The sequence below is a fragment of the Danio rerio genome, chromosome 25 (genome assembly GCF_049306965.1).
Source record: "Danio rerio strain Tuebingen ecotype United States chromosome 25, GRCz12tu, whole genome shotgun sequence".
In the NCBI taxonomy this organism is placed as follows: Eukaryota; Metazoa; Chordata; class Actinopteri; order Cypriniformes; family Danionidae; genus Danio; species Danio rerio.
In genome coordinates, this window is record NC_133200.1 from 6,158,766 (window position 1) to 6,180,487 (window position 21,722).

The 21,722-nt window shown below is 32.5% G+C and overlaps 1 protein-coding gene across 2 annotated transcripts in view; it reads left to right on the forward strand.

The window, feature by feature from the left end:
- The window catches only part of plxnb2b (plexin b2b), a 325,846-nt gene that overhangs the window by 136,733 nt on the left and 167,391 nt on the right, over nt 1-21,722 (forward strand). For both annotated transcript variants that reach the window (NM_001423669.1, NM_001197316.2), the window contains 1 exon segment: nt 20,194-20,301. The gene's annotated coding sequence lies outside the window, so the exon portion shown is untranslated.

The window sequence follows — 21,722 nt, forward strand, 5'->3', positions numbered from 1 at the left end:
CCTCTCAAAAAAAGTAACTTCACAGCACGTAGCGCAAGCTCTGTGATTGGTCGGCTTGGTAGCTGTGTTGAGCATGGGCGGTGCTGAGAGCCGCGAGCCCGATGAAGCAAGTGTGTACCAGTGTCGAGTCCCGTAAAGGAGCTCCAGATGGAAACCTTTATGATTAAAGTTGTCGCACGTCCACCGGTTCTCGCCACTGAATGAGCGAGTTTAAGCTACTTGTAGTGTTCAGGAAAAACAAAACACCCCTGAACAGACAGAGGAACATAAACACCTACTGCCAGCTGACGTTTCGGAAGTGCTGTTGCAGAGCAGCACAAACAGCATGCAGAAGAATTAATGCACAACTACGCACAAGGCAGGCACCGTGGGTCACGCCGATCACTCGATGAAGAAATGTCTGAATGAATATCTTTTGTTACGGATAATATTGTTCATTAATAAAATTGCTAATATTAATATACTAAATCCTTGCAGGAGGTCTGGTTGCACTCTTTTTACACCTGAATGACACCCGAGATCCTCCATAGATCGATGCACACGCTCCTGACCCGTACACAGAATGAAAAATGAACATAAATATTGATAATACTGAGCTGAGTGTAGAAATGAAAGGATGTGATGTAGGCTAGTATTAGACTCAATAATTCACTACGTCAATATCAATATCTCGATTGCTGTTGCAATGAATTTTGGGGATTGCTTTATTTAATGATTAAAGAAAATCAATTTTTACACTGTCTGATGATGATGATGATGATGTCTAAAGAGCTAGATACATCAAAGGATGCATACTCAAAATGTGAATATAATGGTATTTAAATAGTACATCATTTTATTTTAATTCCACTACCATTCAGATACATTTTTAAGGAATATAAATATATGAAGTCAGAATTATTAATAAATTATTATTAAATTTATTCTTTTTTTAAAAATATTTCCAAAACAATGGGGCATGAGCAATGACATTTTCACAGTATTTTTTCTCTTTATATATATATATATATATATATATATATATATATATATATATATAATAATTTTTTTTTACTTATCTTAATGTGTATATCTAGCACAAAATACAAATATAAAAATACATGTATTATTTTGGTTTGTATATATATATATATAAACAAGCCAATATATATATATATATATATATATATATATATATATATATATATATATATATATATATATATATATATATATATATATATATATATATATATATATATATATATATATATATATATATATATATATATATATATTTATATATATATATTTATATATACACAGTGAGCACACATACAAAATGTAAATACACACTTTTATTTTGTATGCGATTAATTGCAATTAATATTTTGACAGCACCAATATTTTTGTTGTTTATTCCTCTTAAATGGCTTCTAGTTATTCATTGGGTTACTTGTTGTTATAAATTTGCAAAAAATATAAATATTTTAATATATATATAAAATATTAAAAAAATTTACTTATGTTTTTAATGATTTTAAATTGTTGAAATAGTTTGGTCTTTTTTATAAACTTGTTCATATTTTACCAAAACCTGATTATATTGAAATATTTTCTTTCTTTTTCTTTTTACATCTTTACGTGGTCTTGAGTCACTTTGAATGAAACACTTTGAGTATTTATATTTTTAGAAATATCTAGTTGAAGCTCATATTTATCCAAAAACCCTATTACATTTACATATTTTTACATATTTAAGTGATCTTGAGTGACTTTGCATAATTATAAGCATTTATCTTTTTTAGAAACATCTTGTTGAAATCTTACATTTCACCAAAAACTCAAAATATTATATTTACATATGTTCACATGCTCTCATATTATCGAGCCACTCAGTGTAATTAAACCCCAATAATTAGACCCCAATTAATGCTCCTCATCCATATTTCACCAGAAAACTCTATTTACCTATTCTGGAATTTCAGTCAAGTCATTTAAAGACATGTGTTTATGGTTTATAATCAGCTTTTTATTCCCAGAAACTCATATTTCAAGTTAAATTTGCCGAAGCGAAAATCCTCCCTGCAAAGTGAGAGATCATTTTGGTGAAGTGATGAAGCAATTAGCGCGATCCGCAGCTCATTAATAATTAGCAGGGCGGAGAAATTAAAACGGGAAGAACAAATATTTGATATGTCAACACACAAGTGCTGCGGCAAATCAGCGCCAGTGAGAAATACAAGTGGCCATGTGCGCCCGTTACTCTCCTGGCTGGCTCGCCATTTTTTAACATTTATTTATTTATTTTTTTGGCTGGACCCTTCCTCTCATCCATCTTTATCACCCGCCAGACTGTCTCACCTCCAGACGAGGCTGCACTCATCCGCCCTGCTCTTCCTTTTTCACCTCCTACATTCACACACACACACACACACACACTCATATACAAGCGCGCACACACACAAACAGTTTTAGCTCGACTTGTGTGCACTGGAGTGTTAATTAGACTTGGAGCCAAGAGACACAGAAATGTTATCTACTTCCTCTCTCTCTCTCTCTCTCTCTCTCTCTCTCTCTCTCTCTCTCTCTCTCTCTCTCTCTCTTTCTTTCTCTCTCTTAAATTCAAATCAGCTTTATTGGCAGGACTTGTCAAGTACTGCTAAAGCACTGCGCATTGCATAAACAATGCATAAAGTAGTATAGTGATAGTATACATGTAGAAAAAAACTATTTGAGATATGATATGTACATACACAAATAAAAAAAAGAGTAATATTTCATATATATTTTGCAAAAATAATAATAATATTTATTAATAGTAATAACAATAATAATCATAATAATAACAATAATAATCATAATTATTATTATTATTATTATTATTATAATTATTATTGTTTTTATTATTATTATTATTATTATTGTTATTATTATTATTATTATTATTATTATTATTATTATTATTATTATTATTATTATTATTGTTAATAATAATAACAATAATAATATTTATTACTAGTAAAAATATTAATTATTATTAATATTAGTAATATTAATAATTATTATCATTTTACTAATATTAATAAAATAATAATATTATTTATTAATAGAAATATGAATACTTTTTATTAATAGTAATAATAATAATAATAATAATAATTATTATTATTATTATTATTATTATTATTATTATTAATAATAATAATAGAAGTAGCAATAATAATATTTTTGACAACAACAACAACATTAATAATAATAATAATAATAATAACAATTGTTAATAATAATAATAATTATAATAATAATAATTGTTAATAATAATAATAATAATAATAATAATTATAATTATAATATTAATATTAATTAATAGTGAGTGTGAATGACTGTTTGTTTGTTTCCCAGTACTGGGTTGTGGCTGGAAGGGCAGCCACTGCGTAAAACATATGCTGCAATAGTTGGAGGTTCATTCTGTTGGGGCAACCGCTGATAAATAAGGGACTGAGCTGAAGGTAAATGAATGAATTAATATTTATTGTTTATTTATTTTATTATTTACAGGATATGCTTTATTTTTATGTATATTTTAGAGAGAGAAAATTAAAATTTTCTCTCTCTGTTTTTGGCGTTTTCCCTGGAGGAGTGTCTGCTGTTTGCCAGGGTTGTGGAGGGTATCGGTGCCAGCTGTCTGATCGCTGGAGTGCCGCCAAGCGCCGATTCCTCTCTGCCCGCTCTTAGAGCCCGCCGTCGGGTTTGTTTATTTCTCCGTGTGCGTGGATGTTCATGAAGTGGGCATCTGTTGCGTCTCTCTCGCTCTGCCCTCTCCATGGTTCATGAAAGGGATGCTGGGTAGTGAAGGCCGTGCCCGTTTGGCAGCGTTGGCATCCGTAGCTCATCTCCGGGGATTGTAGGCAAGGTCAGGAGCAGAGAGAGAGAGAGAGAGAGAGCCGTCTGTGTCCTGCTAGTGCCACTTTTACTGTTTATACTGTTAAATACAGATCCATACACACACATAGTCAGAATTATTCACCCTCCTGTGAATTTTCTCTTTCAAATATTTCCCAAATGATGTTTAACAGAGCAAGGAATTTTTCACAGTATTTCCTATAATATTTTTTCTTCTGGAGAAACTCTTATTTGTTTTATTTCGGCTAGAATAAAGGCAGTTTTAAATTTTTTAAGCCATTTTTAGATCAGTATTATTAGCCATTATATTATACGGTGACTTGCCCAATTACCCTAACTTGTCCAATTAACCAAGTTAAGCCTTTAAATGTCTTAGAAGTGTCTTGAAAAATATCTAGTCAAATATTATTTACTGTCATCATGGCAAAGATAAAATAAATCAGTTATTAGAGATGAGTTATTAAACTATTATGTTTAAAAATGTGTTGAAAAAATCTCTCTGTAAAAAATAAATTGGGGCAAAACATGTACAGGGGGGCGAATAATTCCGACTACAGCTGTAAGTCTGTCTGTTTGATCGGTGTATATGAAGACGTCTTCTCTTACTCCTCAAACCGTACAATATCTCCAGCTAGAAAAGCCGGCTGGAGTCCAGAGGCAGTGAAAACACCGGAGCAGCTCCTTCTGCCAGCAAACGTGTGTCTATAAGAGGAAACACAGTGTTTGGGCTCCGTCAGCTGACGAGGGTCTCGCCGAGGACAGCGGTTCATTCAGAGTGCAGCACAGAGTGGAAGAATTAGCAGCGTTCGCTACGTCTCGTACTGCGGCTTTACTGATCTGAACATGCTGATAATGTCGAATACACTTGACTGAGATCCTCTAACGTGAAAATAAACCAATCACAAATAAATGTAAAAAAATATTAGTTGCTTTAAAATGATTAAGCAAGCGTATACGCATTATTGAATGAACCTTTGTGTGCTGTTGGGGATGTTTTCATCCACTCTGGGGTGACTTTGAGGCTTAATTTAGCCACAAATTTCTTTGTGTTTCAGCAAATGAAATGATTTTTGGTGACAAATCTTATTTTCACACATATTTTGGGAAAATGCTTTGGAATTTTTCAAGAAGTCAATACATTCTTGGCTAATTGATTACCCATTCATTACGGGCTCTATTTTGACAGTCCATGCACAGAGCGCAAAACGCAGGGCGCAAACGCTTTCAGGGCGTGTCAGAACGCATTTCTGCTAATTTAAGGACAGGAAAAACCGCTTTGCGCCATGGCGCATGGGCTAAAAGTGTTGAGTTTATTTTCTTAATGAGTTATAGGTGTGTTTTGAGAATAAACCAATTAGAGTCTCATCTCACATTCCCTTTAAGAGTCAGCTGCATCGCGCCATAAGCGCATTCGCTATTTACAGGACGCAAAGTAAGTCTAAGTAAAAAAACTGAGCATTTCACTAGCAAACAGTTAACAGTTTTTTTTTTTACAGAAAAAAAGAGCATCTACTGCGTGAGAATGAGAGATAATGGATCTACTTTCACTTTCGCTCTTGGATAGGGAAACCTTTACGCACAGACATCAATTAGTCTATAAATAAATAATTTCGTTTGTTAAGTGCAAATATTCGTTTTAAAACTATTTCTAAATTCAGTTCTAATTTCCAGCAAACGAATAAATGAACAATAATAACGAAGTGTGCTCAAAAACCTGAGTTATATCCTAAAACACATGCTGTGCCCCATATGGTCTAAAACCTGACAGGTGGACAAATCTAAGCTTGTTTTTAATAAAACAAATATAAATATGGATATAATAAATAATACTGCTAATAATAATAACATTATACAAAAGCAAATTGTTATGAATGAACTGAAAAAGCCTCCTGAGATGAAGAAGACATAAAAGCAGTGATTTTTCATATTAATGTAGGCTAGAAAATAATGTTTTGTAATATTTTAATCCTTTATATTTGTATCCTATATCTATTCTTATTATATCCTATATATATCCCTAATATTTAAATTTTTTCATATGTAAAGATATTTACCTATTGCTCTCATGTGCGTATTAAGCAGTGTGTAAGCGAGGCGCAACTCTGCGCTGGAGTTTAGACCGGGTTAGTTTCGGTCTAATGAAAAATCTATTTTAGTTTCTCAAAATAGCAACGCGCCAGCGGTCCGCCTCAGAACGCCTTCCTTTTTAGACCAGAACGCCTATGGGCGCTAATACAGCATAGCGCAACGCCTCAAAACGACTCTTGCGCCAAGCTGAAACTACCAAAAGAGTATTGCGCCACCCCTTGCGCCACACTGCGCCAGGTGTATGATAGGGCCCTAAGTTTGGGGCTGTTTTTGCCCCATTGACTTCCATTGTACTGATGTTTTTTATTCTAAAGCCATTACAGCAAATAATAATGCCTTCTTGATCATTGTTGGTTTTCCCTGTTGGGAAAATGTGACATATTAACTGTTGATCATCAGTTACAGTTAAAAAAAAAGCTTAGATTCTGGCTTTTATTTGGGGTATAGTGCATACCTGTCAACCCTCCTTTTTTTCCTAGGATTCTCCCTTATTGTTCTATCCCGCTATCATCCCGTAAAGGTATTTACCCGTATTTCTCCCGTATTTTCTCTCCCCTCTTTCCGTATTTATGACAGCACAATATTTAACCAAATTTTTATCAAATTTCTTAGTGCCGTCTTTGAATTAGTCAACGAGAGATCGTGTGTGTGTAATTGACAGTGTCACCGGGTGTCAAGGGAGCGAAGACAAGAGGTAGTATCCAAATGCAATTTTTAATGAAAAAGATTATTCGTGCAGGCAAAAACAAATGAGGTCAAAAAACAAGAACTCCGGTATCATGAAGGGCAACGAAAAATGCAAAAACAGAGCGATGATCAAAGTACAAAAAATTCAAATCATCAAAACATTACTAGAAAAACTATAAACAGGACGACACTCACTGAAACCATATTTCAGTGTATATAACAAAGATTCCGCATTGACTGGTGTGTGCAATGTGTATAAATAGTCCAAACAATTGATGATGACGATATTCAGCTGTGTGTGATTAATGGTGACTGGTTTGTGCAAAGGCATGCTGGGATATGTAGTTCATGAATGACATGTGTAGTATGCCAGAGATCTTTCAGGAACAGATTGCTGGTTATGTGACAGACAGGGGCATATCCTCAACATAGGCTCATTCTGAAAACGTAGCCCTATATACATTTATGGAGATCACGAATTATATAGCCAGAGGTACGTATGGCTGCATTTCCTCTTTAAAACAAATGCTACACGGCGGTATGACTCTGTTTCTTTTTGCGGTTACCAGCAGACCCCTTCGTAATGATGGCTTTTCCGCTGTTACCAGTTTGTTCAGTGGCTGACCGCGTACGTCGGCAGACTTGTGACATGTAGCAAAGTTGATTGCGACGACAAGGTTCGAGTCTTATGAAGAACGGTTCTAAAAAGCGGGTAAAGCAAAAACAAAAGCCCAAAAATAAACGAAACAAGTTAAAATCAAGGTGAGAATGTGGTCAGATCTGAAAATGTGGTGAAAATCAGGCTTATTTTTCTGGATTGCTTTTAAAACTATCGGTTGGGTTTAGGGAAAGAGGAGGGTGAGTCATTTGATTGTTCAGTCAGTCAGTCGACAGCAGCCTCTGGCGGATTTAATCGAGAAAGCAGGCGCGAATGACACTCGCCAAGAAAAATTTGAGATATTAAAAAGCGTACAAAGGGAGAAAAAAAACGTAGCTCCTGGGAAGCATTTGGTGCTCTCCAGAAATGTATATAGGGGTACATTTTCAGAATGAGCCTAGGTTGCATATCTTATAACTCCTAAAAATGCTGGGTTCCACTCAATTTGTGTTCAAACAACATAAAGGAATCAAGTTAGCTTATTAATTTTTACAAATTTAAGTTGTTTTGAACATAAAACAGTTACGTTATCCTCCCAAAAACTCAAGAATTGTGTTGCTTCAGCTCCTTTTAAATAAGTAGTTTGAACAAACAGCAAATGTCATTTATTAGTGTAGTCTGTTTGTGTAAATCAGTGCTTTCCTCTTATTTTAAGTCTGTGATTAAGCACATAAATCTCAAATATCTTCTGAAATTTTATATTTTTCTGGCTTCTAAATTCTGAAACCGAATCGGTCTGAATATCGTGTTTGTTTTTTTTGCTCACTCACAACAAAGTTTCTTAGCAGCGAGTGAGTTTCTCTGCTGCTTGTGTAACTGTGAATAACATGAACCATCTGCTGGATCTCTGTCCTGACATACGGATGAACATTTCCATAAATATACACCGAGCATGTGGCGTCTGTAGATTTGAGTTTGGTTAGTGAAGACTCTGTACTGGAACGGCATTTAACTAACTTTTCAGCTTGTTTATTAGTGTTTTATTGTGTGTGTTCGATGTTTTTTATACTCATTGAAATTATAGATTTGCTCCTTTGTTTAAGATCCAAAAATTCGATTTTTGAATGGTGAAAATCCTTCATGGGGACATGGTAGCTCTGTGGTTAGCGCTGTCCAGTTGGCATTTCTTTGTAAAGTTTGCTTGTTCTCCCTGTGTTGGCGTGGGTTTCTTCCCGGTGCTCCGGTTTCCCCCACAAGTCTAAACACATTCGCTAAAGGTGAATTGGGTAAATATATATATATATATATATATATATATATATATATATAGATATATATATATATATATATATATATATATATATATATATATATATATATATATATATATATATATATATATATATATATATATATATATATATATTAGTTTAAACAGTAAATATTACATTAAATATTTATTTATTTAGTAATCAAAATGTTTTATGTATTGTATTGAATGGCTACTAAATAATTCGTTTTTTATAAGTAATAATAATATTAATTATAAATTACCTTTTCTTTTTGCTTATTTTGTATTTAAATAAACATCTAATTATTAAATTTAAAAATACATCATTTTAAATATTTTAAATAACATTTTAAATAATTTCAATATTTTACATTTAAACTAACTGTTTATTAATGATATTGAATGTTACTTATTATATTAAAAAGTTCTAATTCTATTTTTCATTATATAAGAAAATGTTAAATATGTAAATAAATAAATTTGCATTTACATTTAGTCATTTAGCAGACGCTTTATCCAAAGCGACTTACAAATGAGGACAAGGAAGCAATTTACACAACTAAGAGCAACAATGAATAAATGCCATAGGCAAGTTTCAGAATGAAACTTGCCAAAATGTTATTTTATTTTTTAAGTAACATTTTAAAAATAAATAAAAATGTTAATTAATGATATTGAATCTTACTAATTGTATTTAATTTTTTCTAATTGTAATACGTATTTTCTTTTTTTATTATATAAGAAAATGTTCTAAAAATAATATAAATAAATTAATTTAATGTAACGAATGAATTAATTCAAATGTAAAATAATGATATTGAATGTTACTATTTGTACTTAATTTCTCTAATTATAATAAAATATTTTCTATTTTTTATACAAGAAAATGTTCTTTTAATAAATAAATAAAAATTAAAAAATGTAAAAAAAGAATAATGAATTGTTCATTATTGATATGGAATGTTACTGATTGTATTGATTTTTTTTTCTAATTGTACAAAGTATTTTCTATTTTTATTATATAAGAAAATGTTCTAATAATAATTAAATAAATAATTTATTATTTAAAGTAATTAAAATGTGTATTGAATGTTACTAATTTTATTACAATTTTTCTAATTGTAAAAATATTTTCTATTTTTTTCTATTTTTTTATAAATAAATAAACTAATTAGGGTAAAGCAGTGGCGCAGTAGGTAGTGCTGTTGCCTCACAGCAAGAAGGTCGCTGGGTTGCTGTTTCGATCCTCGGCTCAGTTGGCGTTTCTGTGTGGAGTTTGCATGTTCTCCCTGCATTCCGTGTGGGTTTCCTCCAGGTGCTCTGGGTACAGGTGAATTGGGTAGGCTAAATTGTTTGTAGTGTATGAGTGTGTGTGAAGGAGTGTTTGTGGATGTTTCCCAGGGATGGGTTGTGGCTGGAAGGGCATCCGCTGCGTAAAAACGTGCTGGATAAGTTGGCGGTTAATTTCGATGTGGTGCTGATTAATAAAAGGACTAATCCGACAAGAAAATGAATGAATGAATGAATGAAATTAATTAATTAATTAAAATGTTTATTAATGATATTGAATTTAATTTGTTGTGTTTAATATTTTCTAATTGTAATAAGTATTTTCTATTTTTACTATATAAGAAAAAAACCTGTAAATAATATAAATAAATAAATAAAATGTAAAAAAAAAAAAAAAGTTAATTAAAATGTTTATTAATGATGTTGTATGTTACCTATTATAATAGGTATTTTCGATTTTAATATATAAAAAAATGTTTTATAAATAAAAAATAAATATAAATAAACAAAATGTAAACAATAAAATCATTAAAATGTTTATTAATTATATTTAATGTTACTAATTGTATTCAATTTTTTCTAATTTTAATAAATGTTTTCTATTTTTATTTTAAAAGAAAATGTTCTATAAATAAATAAATAAAAATTAAAAAAGCAAATTAATTAAAATATTTATTAATGATATTGAATGTTACTAATTGTATTTAATTTTTTCTTATTATAATAAAGTATTTTCTATTTTTATTATAGAAGATAATGTTCTATAAATAAAAAATAAATATAAATAAATAAAATATAATAAATTATTGAATTAAAATGTTTATTAATGAAATTAAATGTAATTAATTGCGTTTATTTTTTTCTGTTTGTAATAAGTATTTTCTATTTTTATTATGTAAGGAAATGTTCTATAAATAAAAAAAATAGTAATAAATAAATACAATTTAAAAAATAAAAATTACAAATAATAAATATGTAAATCCTCTATTATTTCACTCTCCTGTTAAACTAAAAAAAAAGATTACAGTTCATACTAAAATAATAGTAAATTTAAGTAGTCTATTTAAAAATATAACACTAATTTAAATCATTTAATTGTATACTCCTCTATGTCAGTAGTTTTCAGCATACAATAATAATCCACCTTCCATTAACAAGTTTTTTTAAATGAATTTACTCGTGATGGAGTGTTTTTTCAGCCTGATAGCTGTGTGTTTTTTACAGTTGAATCTCTGCTTCTCTGGCCGCTGTTTCCTCAGGTGAAGCTGAACACAATCTGGATTTATGAGTCTTGTTTTGTTCCCTTCTGAGAGCCCAATTCTCTTTATGTTGGCAATTTGAGAGTAAAGCGAGCAGAGAAACGTCTGTCTCTCTGACAGCATCAAACCTCTGGCTTTATTCACAGCGACGCCGACACGTCTCTCCATCTGGCGTACAGCAATACTACAGCTCAATCACAGCTCATATTGGCCTGATGAAAACTAATACAGCAGAGCTTTCCAGTGGGAATCATATGAATACGCCTGTTTATTGATTCCCTGAATTGTTTTGAAGACTTTTGAGTCCATTTGGCCAATGATGGGATTTGATTCACTAACAACAAGCAGTTCCAATCTTTGTTTTGCACTGTGTGTGTTTTGTAGAGCAGCAAAAATGAAAATGTGTTCAAAGGAGTCATTTGTTTGCGACTCATTTAGTCTGCACTGATGTATTGCGTTTGATTAACTTAAAAGAATTGATTCAAAGGAGTCTTTTGATTAGAAGTCATTTGAATCACAAGGTCTTCTCTGCTTTATGTGCTTCAGAAGAGACCAAATGTGTTCTAAAGAGTCCTTTGGGAATCATTTGGTCTGTACTGTTGTATTGCGCTTGGTTATCTTACACGGATTGGTTCATGAGAGTCTTTTGATCAAAATACTGTATGTTCAAAAGAGTCATTTGTTTGGGAATCATTTGGAGTTGATTGTTATATTAGGTTTGATTAGCTTATAAGAATTGGTTCATAAGAGTCTTTTGATCAAGAGTCAATTGAATCTCAAGGTCTTATCTGTTTGTGCTGTGTGTGCTTCAGAAAAAGGCAATATAATGTATGTTCAAAAGAGTCATTTGTTTGTGAATCATCTGGTCTGTACTATTGTACTGCATTTGGTTAAGGAACAAGAACTGGTTCATGAGAGTCATTTGATCGGGAGTCTTTTGAATCACTTGGTCTTTTCTGCTTGTGCTGTATGTGTTTCAGATTAAGATTAAATATGTTCAGATTAAATATGTTCAAACGAGTCATTTGTTTGGGAATCATTTGGAGTAGATTGTTATATTAGGTTTGATTAGCTAATAAGAATTGGTTTATAAGAATCTTTTGATCAGGAGTCATTTGAATCACAAGGTCATCTCTGTTTGTACGTTATGTGGCAAAATATGGTCAGAAGGGTCATTTGGGAATCACTTGGTCTGCCGGGTTGTACAGTGTCAGATTAACTTAAAAGAATTAGTTCAAAAGAATCTTTTGATCTGGAGTCATTTGAATCACTTGGTCTTGTCTGTTTGGGCTGTGTGTTTTAGCAGCGACTAAATACAGTATGTTCAAAAGAGTCATTTGTTTGGGGATCATTTTGAGTGGATTGTTTTACTATGTTTGATTAACTAGCAATATTTGGTTCATAAGAGTCTCTTGATCAGGAGTCATTTGAATTTCAAAGGTCTTTGTGCTGTATGTGTTTCAGCAAAGAAAAATATGTTCAAAGAGTCATTTGGGAATCATTCAGTCTGCACTGTTGCTTTGCGTTGGGTTAACTTACAAGAATCAGTTTATAAGAGTCTTTTGATCATCAGTCATTTGATTCGCTTGGTCTTCTCCGTTTGTGCTGTGTGTGTATCAGCAAAGACAAAATATGTTCAGAAGAGTCGTTTGTTTGTGAATCATTTGGTTTGTTCTATTGTACTGCATTTGGTTAAGTAACAAAAATTGGTTCTCAATTGATCTGGAGTCATTTGAATCTCAAGGTCTTCCCTGCATAAGCTGTATGTGTTTCAGCAAGGACAAAATAGGGTCAAAAGAGTCGTTTGTTTGTGAGTTATTTGGACTGGATTGTTATACTGTTTGATTAATTAGCAAGAATTAGTTCATAAGAGTCTTTTAATCAGGAGTCATTAGAATGTTTTGGTCTTTTCTGTTTGTGCTGTACTGTATGCGTTACAGCAATGACAACGTAGTTTCAAAAGAGTCATTTGTTTGGGAATCATTTGGTCCGTACTGTTTGTGCTAAATGTGCTTGAATCACTAAAATGGCATCCAAAGAATTACTTGTTTAGGAATCATTTGATCTGCAGTGCTGTTTGTGTTTTCACAAAAAACTTGAAAGAGTCATTTGTTTTGAACCTGCACTTTTTGTGCTTATTTCATTTGATAAACTCTTTATTTTTCTTTAAAAGAGTCACATGAAAAGCATTTGGTTTGCACTGTTTGGCCTGTAAGTGTTTGGTTTAGAAACCAAATTCACTCCAAACGAATCATTTGTTGAGGAATCATTTGGTCTTTGTTGTTTTTGTTTTATATGTTTAGTTCACTAACTCCAAAAATAGTTGATCATTTGGAGAGTCACTTGTGCTGCACTTGTAAAAACAAAACACAAAGATTGGCTTGAAGAGTCATTTGTTTAGGAATCATTTGGTGTGGAATGTTGGTAGTGTTTATGTTTGATTGATTACAAAATAGTTTAAAGCATGTATTTGCTTAGGAATAATTTTTGTCTGCACATTTGATTCATTTGCTACAGACAGTTTAAAATGAGTCATTTGTTTGGGAATCGTTTAATCAAACAACTCTAAAAATTAAAGAAATAAATTTGGTCAATACTGTTAACCACATTAACTGCAACCAGTTCAAATGAGTCATTCATTTGGGAATCGTTTAAACAACCAGTTACACAACCAGTTCATTAAAAGTCTTTTGTTTGGGAATCATTTAACATTTAATGTTAAGTTTGATTCACTACCCAAAACTGGTCCAAAAATGAATTTGTCCAAGAATTTGGTCTTTCTCTTTGTGCTGGTTGACATTTGATTGAATATTTGGTTCAAAAGAGGGTTTTTTTCTATTAGTGCTGCATGTGTTTGATTCACTGACAGCAATCAGTTCAAAAGAGTCGTTCATTTGGGAATCATTTGTGTTGCACATGTCTGATTTACTAACGAAGATTGGTTTTAAAAACTATCTGGGTTCTGGAATATCTGGAATGATTCCAAAAATATCTCTTGACTCTTTTAAAACTTATTTGTTTGGAAGTCATTCTGTCTGCACTCTCTGTAATGTACTGTATGCATTTGATTCAATAGAAACAATCAAAACAAAATGAGTAATTTGATTGGGGATCATTTGAAAACAGTTTTAAAGAAGTAATTTGGTCAGTTCGGTCCATTTACCACAACCAATTCAAATGAATCATTTATCTGAGAGTCATTTTACCTTTACTCCTCTGTGCTGTATAAGTTTGATTAACTGCCAGAAGTTTACCCAAAAAGAAATGTAAGAAATGATTTGGTCTTTCTGTTTGTGCTGAATGCATTTTGATTTATATAACAATGATTGAATCAAAAGAGTCTTTTCTGTTTTGCTGCATGTGTTTGATGATCCAACAACATCAGTTCAATAGAGTTATTAGTTTGGGAATAATGTGTATTTTGTATGTGTTTGACTATACAACAATAACCTATTCATGACTATCATAAAAGTCAGACAAGCGAGGAAGATGTTTTTAATAAAACACGTTTATCTAGATGCTAATGCTCACCTGCAAACAATACGTGGGGGTCTGAGGAATCAAAACGCATTATGATGTGCTATTATGTCCTCTAATATTGTTGTACCGCAGGAGTTTTCAACAGGGGGTCTTGCAATGGTACTGCAGGGGTCCTTTGATGATTAAAAAGAAATCTGATATTAAATTAACTTCGACAAATTGCTAAATATTGCATCGTGTCTGGATCATTAAAATGTATGAATTCAATGAAAAAAACGCAGTACTTTTATACTTGATTGTTTTTGAGGTTTAACTTCAGAGTTTGAGGTTCAGATGTTTCGTAAGGTTCACCCATGACTATCAGAAAACATATTCATGTGGCTAAAACTCCATTGTTTAGAAGAAGTTTGTTTTGTTCAGTAGCAAAAATTTGTTCAAAAGAGTCATATGTTTGGGAATCATTTGGACCGGATTGTTATACTGTGCTTAAGTAACAGGAATTGGTTCATTAGAGTCTTTTAATCAAGAGTCGTTTGAATCACTTGGTCTTGTTTGCAGTGTTTGTCTTAGCAATGACAAAGTATGTTCAAGGGAGTCATTTGTTTTGGAATCATTTGGACTGGATTGTTATAATATGCTTAAGTAACAGTAATTGGTTCATAAGTGTCTTTCGATCAGGAGTCATTTGAACCACTTGGTCTTCTCTGTGTTAAGCTGTTTGTTTTAGCAATGATAAAATATGTTCAAAAGAGTCATGTTTGGGAATCATTTGGACCAGATTGTTATACTGTGCTTAAGTTACAGGAATTGGTTCATTAGAGTCTTTTGATCAAGAGTCATTTGATTCACTTGGTCTTGTTTGTGGTGTTTGTTTTAGCAATGACCAATTATGTTCAAAAGAGTAATTTGTTTGTTAATCATTTGAACTGGATTGTTAAACTGTGGTTAAGTAACATGAGTTGGTTCAAAAGAGCCTTTTGATCAGGAGTCATTTGAATTACTTGGTCTTCTCTGTTTGTGATGTGTGTCTCAGCAATAACAAAATACTTTAAACTATATATATATATATATATATATATATATATATATATATATATATATATATTTTTTTTTTTTTTTTTTTTTTTTTTTTTTTTTTTTTTTTTTTTTTGGTCAAAACGACTATTTGACAAAAAATTTGTGACTAAAAAGTATCAGTTCAGGCATCAGGTTTTGGCATCAGTACCGTTTTAAAAATATTGATTTAGCAAAGGTATTAAAATAAGCCCATACGATACCCAACCCTAGTTAGATGTCAATTTAATGCTGTATTAACATCAAATCAACCTGCAGTTTTGACATGTTTTTTGACGCCAATATTTGATGACAATTTGATGTCTTTTTGGTAACAAAGAAGTTTATTAACGTTAGATCAATTTCTATTTTTGACATCAAGGTAGTCAGTAGACATCCAATCGATTTATAGTTGACATGTTTCTTGACGCCAATTGCCTTTTTCTAATCGATTTGCGTTATTGAGGCCAGTGTTACTGTAGATGTCAATTTGATGTTGTTTTGACATCAAGGTAGTCGACTGACATCAATTCGATTAGCAGTTTTGACTTTTTTGACGCCAATGTTAGATGTCATTTTGATGTTGTTTTGACATCAAAGTTTTCCGTTTACATCAAATCGATTTGCATTTTTGACGCCAATACTTGATGGCAATTTGATGTCGTTTTAAAATCAAAGTAGTCAATTAACATTTAAAATTCATTAGCTTTTTTCATCTTTTTGACGCCAATGTTAGATATCAATTTGATGTCATTTTAACATCAAGGTAATCAGTTCACATCAAATCAATTTGCATTTTGTAATTTTTTTGACACCAATTTTAGATGACAGTTTGATGTGGTTTGGTTATCGAATTAGTCAATTAACATCAAACCGATTAACATTTTTGATAGTTTTTTTTTTTTTTTACGCCAATGTTAGATGTCAATTTGAAGTTGATTTGACGTTTTTAAATCGATTAGCAGTTTTGACGCCAATGTTATTGTAGTTGTCAATTTGATGTTGTTTTGACATCAGGGTAGTCAACTGACATCAATTCGATTAGCAGTTTTGACTTTTTTGACGCCAATGTTAGATGACAGTTTGATGTGATTTGATTATCGAATTAGTCTATTAACATCAAACCGATTAACATTTTTGACAGTTTTTTTGACGCCAATGTTAGATGTCAATTTGAAGTTGATTTGAAGTTTTTAAATCGATTAGCAGTTTTGACGCCAATGTTACTGTAGATGTCAAGTTGATGATGTTTTGACATTAAGGTAGTCAGTTGACATCAAATCAATTTGCATTTTGTAATTTTTTTGACACCAACATTAGATGACAATTTGATGTGGTTTGGTTATCAAACTAGTCAATTAACACCACATCAATTAGCATTCTTTTGCGCCAATGTTAGATGTCAATTTGATGTCATTTTGACATCAAGGTAGTTACAATCGACATAAAATCAATTAGCATGTTTTTTTATGTGTTTTTGATGTCATAATTTACTCATGCCCTTCATAAAGCATATTTATACGGCAGCTGGCGTTTTGTCTTCTAAAAACTGGATTGTTTTAAAGTTTTGAAGGATTTTGTCCATCAAGTCTGACGTGCAGCTGAAAGTCGACATCCAGCAAAAAGACGCCTTTAGTGTTTCTGTCGCTCTGTCACTCTCTCACCGTCACCCACATTCTCTGCTATGAAACCGTTGTCTCTGCGATGAGAAATGTCTGCGTGTTGCCGTCTGCTGTACCTCCAGATGGAAAGCATTCGTGAGTCGTGTCCTCGGAGCCCTGGAGATTCGGGGATATGTGTGTGTGTGTATGTGTGTTGAAGGAAGGAGGAGGGGGAAAAAGAAATGGCTTTCATTTCTTTTGTCTTCAAATTAAATTCTCCTGACTTTTCGCTCGTCTCTGACACTTTGATTAATTCCAGCATGTTGTCTCTTTACATTAGGGTGCGAGCGGACCGGACCCGGGCTAAGCAAACCAATCTCGTCTTGTTGCCATGGGAGCGTTTTCCTCGCGCCGCTGCTATCTGGAGCTTTGGCCTGCCACCAGATTCAGTGCATACCAACTTCCTGTTCCTTCAGTCTGGGCTGTGAAAGAGTCTCAGATGGAGTCTTAGATTCTGCTTATAGTTGACATATATATGCATATAGTGTGTTGTCATAGTTCTCACTAAACAGGGAGAAACATATAATTGATACTTTAAGAGAGTAATGGCATCTGTGAATCATCTGGTGTATTTGTTTGTAATTTTGTTTGTTTTAGCAACGACTAAAAGAGTAAATATGTTCAAAATAGTCATTTGTTTGGGAATAATTTGGACTGGATTGTTATAATGTGCTTAACTAACTGGAATTGGTTCATATGAGTCTTTTGATCAGGAGTCAATTGAATCACTCGGTCATCTCTATTTGTGCTGTTTGTTTCAGCAATGACAAAATATGTTCAAAAGAGTCATTTGTTTGGGAATCATTTGATCTGGATTGTTAAACTGTGCTTGATTAAGTAACAAGAATTGGTTTATATAAGTCTTGACAATTTAAGAGAGTAATGGCATCTGTGAATCATTTTAGGGGCTTCAGACAATCGCCCAAAAAAGGAATTTGTTCAGAAAGCAGTGCAATCTGTTTTGATTCACTGAAGAGAATCGGATCATAAGAGTCATTTGCTTGCAGATCTTTTTGTTATACTTGTTTTGTTGCATGTCTTTGATTCACTGAAACAAAGCTTATACGAGTCATTTGTTTGGGAATGTTTTTGATGAGAGTCATTTGATCTGGAATCATTTGGTCTATGCTGTTTTTTTATCTACTATAAAGATAAGTTCGATTCAATATGAGCCAGTGTAAGAAAGATAATATTTGGGTGATGTGATTGTATTTACTTGACTTGGTAAGAACCCTAGCATCTGCATTTTGCACTCACTGAAGTTTATTAATTGCGGATACATTACAACCATCGAAAAGAGCATTACTGTAATCCAGTCTAGAGGTCATAAAGGCATGAACCCACTTACAACACAGATCGTATGTTTCTTTTTGTATATTATATACTGTGAGGAATAGCAAAGGGCCTTAAACTCATCCTTAAGGCACTCCATGTTCATCGACCTGACTTTTGAAACTGGTAATGAATAAAGTAACTGAATCATATGAATCATTTCTTTGTGAATCATTTGGTTACACAGATTGCAATGCATGCATTTGATTCACTATAAAGAACCAGCTGAGTAGAGTATTTTGTTTGGGAATCCTTTGAGTTTGCACATAGTATGTACTGTACATTTTGATTTAATAAAAATAAATAAATAAGAATTGTTTATTCTGGAATCATTTGGTTACATTTGTAGCACTGTATGTTTTTGATTCCCTGAAAACAAATAGCTCACAAGAGTCATTTGTTTGGAAATGTTTTTGAAGAAAAAGTTTTTGATGAGAGTCATAAGATTGGAAATCATTTGGTTTACACTGTTTTTTTTATTTGCTATGAAGATAAATTAAATTCTGTTAAATTCAAGTTGAATTGTATCCCGCTTTTCATCATAAATACCATTTCAAGGCAGCTTTACAAAGGTTTACAGTCAAAGTCGGAAAAGTTAGGGAGTTGTGTATAAGGCAGTCAGTATATAACATGCAGTTATACAGTACATTCTAGCAGACAGTGTAAGGACGATAAAATTGGGGTGATATGATTGTATTTTCTTGACCTGGTAAAAATCCTGGCAGCTGCATTTTGCTTTAGCTGAAGTTAATTATTAACAGATGCATTACATCCCCCGAAAAGAGGAATATAGTAGTCCAGTATAGAGGTCATAAAAGCATGATCGTTTCTGCATCAGAGATAAATAGCATGTTCCTTAGTTTAGCCATATTTCTTAGATGAAAGTTAGTATATTGTGAATAGCAAAGAACCTAAAATTGATCCTTGAGTCACTCCATATTCACTGGCCTGACGCTATAAACTGTTAACGAATAAAGAAACTTGATCATATGAATCTTTCTTTGTGAATCATCTGGTAACACAGATTGCAATGCATGTGTTTGATTCACTAAAGAAGAACCAGCTCCAGAACCTTCTGTTTGGGAATAATTGGGTTTGCAAGCAATATGTACTGTGCTGTATGTTTTTGATTTAGTGTAAAGATTGTGCTCATAAGAATCGTTTGGTTGGGAATAGCGGATGCATTACAAGCAGCGAAAAGAGCATTAGAGTAATCCAGTCTATAGGTCATAAAAGAATGAACCAGCTTTTCTGCATCTGAGATAGATAGCATGTTTCTTAGCTTAGCCATATTTCTGAGATAAAAAAGTGTATTGTGAAGAATAGCAAAGAGCCTAAAACTGATCCTTGAGCCACTCCATATTCACTTTATTTTTTGATAGTCAGACCATACCATTTTTTATCTGATTGACTCAAAAGGGCAAGTATTTATGATGTTTTCATGTAAAAAGTGCCAGCGTGTTCATGAAACAATTGTATATTATCAACATTTCAACAAAATAATCATGATCAATGACCTGTCTGTTGCTGCATACACCTAATATACTTCTCTGTCTTTTTGAACAACAGATATCCAGAGAACAGGACCAGAAGGGAACACAAGCTGGACTCCATCTGAACTGTATATTAATGCGCCAAGTTCCTTCAACCCTTCACAACACCACAAACAGCCTGCAGGTAAACTCTCAACTTTTAAATGATCAAAATAACTTCCCCTTCTCTCTCCCATCATCTATTCCTTGATTGGTGTTTACTGTCAAAAGGGCGGGGCAGTCTGTCAGTCACATGACGTCCACCAATAGCAAACCACAACACCACAATAATCCTTTTCTAACAAACACACTCAGAAATAGCCAAAACTATTATTTCTTCTGTGATTTTTTTTAATTCTTTTTCCAAAAAATTCCCACTGAAGGAAATTTTCACAGTATTTCCTATAATATTTTTTTCATCTAGAGAATATATATATATATTAATTTTTTTTTTTTTTTTTTTTTTGATGGTCTACAGAATAAACTGCTGTTATCCAATCCAATAACTTGCCTAATTACCCTAACTTGCCCTGCTAACTTTATTAAGTCTTCAATTCCTACTTAAAAGGGGACCTATTTATAAACTACTTTTATAAGGGGTTTAAACACAGTTGTGTGGCAACGGTCTGTGAATATAACCAGCTACTAATGGTAAAAATTAATTAATTTAATTGTTTATAAACACACTTGAAATACAGAAACACATTCTCCCGTTGTACGTGTCATCAGCGCCGGGAAAGCCCCGCCCATTTGTGACCATCTCTCCCTCATTAGCATAGAACGTTAGTCTTGTTTTTGAATTGGCCACTATGCTGACACACAGGCTTTTGTAGCTCCGCCCTCCGTTGACAAATCTCATTTTAATTTTAAAGCAACAGTCACCAAAATGGCACAATTAGGGTTAAAACCCGAAAGAGGCTTCAAAGAGTTATAAATAGTGATGCACCGATATGGATTTTTTGGCCGATATCGATAACTAGTCGATATGTATGTCGATATGTATAGGCCGATAATTATAAATAGTTTAAAATGTTATTTTTTTTTACAGCAAACTTTATAAAAGATTGAACTGCTCTTATGAACTGAATAGTCTATACTCAAAGCAAAAACGCTAAAATTTCAAAATTGCAAGGTGATATTATAGACCTATTCACGATTTCACATAAATCAGCATGCAAAAAATTATTTCCTTTTTCTTCATAGCAAATTTACATGCAACTTAAATAATAGGTTAAATAACAAAATGGGATTTAATTAACAAGCAAGTTGAAAATAAAAAAATGAAAGCTCTAACAACTAAAACATGTTACAGTAATGTACACATGCACAAATATGTAATGTCTGAAAAAGCCTTTTTTTTAAAGGTGTTTTGACAGTCACCGTTCAAGCGAAAAGCTAGATACAGATTATATTACTTTAGAAAATGCGGCATTGATTCATCCTATTTGGCGTTTTAGATTATTTTGAACTCATGTAGCTGCTTCTTGTCGATCTGACAACGCTTCTGTGTTCGTTCTTGCTGTCAGTTGCGAGAAAAATGGTCAATGAAAAGATTATGATAAACTG